The sequence below is a fragment of the Camelus bactrianus genome, chromosome 23 (genome assembly GCF_048773025.1).
Source record: "Camelus bactrianus isolate YW-2024 breed Bactrian camel chromosome 23, ASM4877302v1, whole genome shotgun sequence".
NCBI lineage: Eukaryota > Metazoa > Chordata > Mammalia > Artiodactyla > Camelidae > Camelus > Camelus bactrianus.
Window position 1 is genome coordinate 21,254,454 of NC_133561.1, and position 435 is coordinate 21,254,888.

A 435-nucleotide genomic window follows, 5' to 3' on the forward strand; every position below is an offset into this window, starting at 1 on the left:
ATTTGTCTCCTTTTTAAATTTTTATACTGCTGTTTCTTGCAATGTTATGTTTTTTGTTCCACCCTGACAGCTTTATCCAAGAGTCCTCTACTGAGTCTCAATGAAAAATGAAAATATCCTGGGTCCCTTTCCTTTATCCACTATATCTTGGATAGTTTTATAATTCCTCTATTTCCTGTCAGATCATCACTTACTTCACTTCTTTCCTTCAGATCTTCACTTGCACAGCTGGTTCTTTTTCCAAGAAGCTGTCTGTTTCTTTGCAGAGTATGTACACATCACAGACCCTGCAGCTTTAGTGTCTTATATCACACCCAGGACACTAGTTTTGAATACATGTTAAGGAATTTTTAGCCCACACTTCAAAAAGACATTTAGAAAAACAGGCTATTTTGAGGTTTAAGAATATTAATAAGAAGTCGTTTTCACATGACG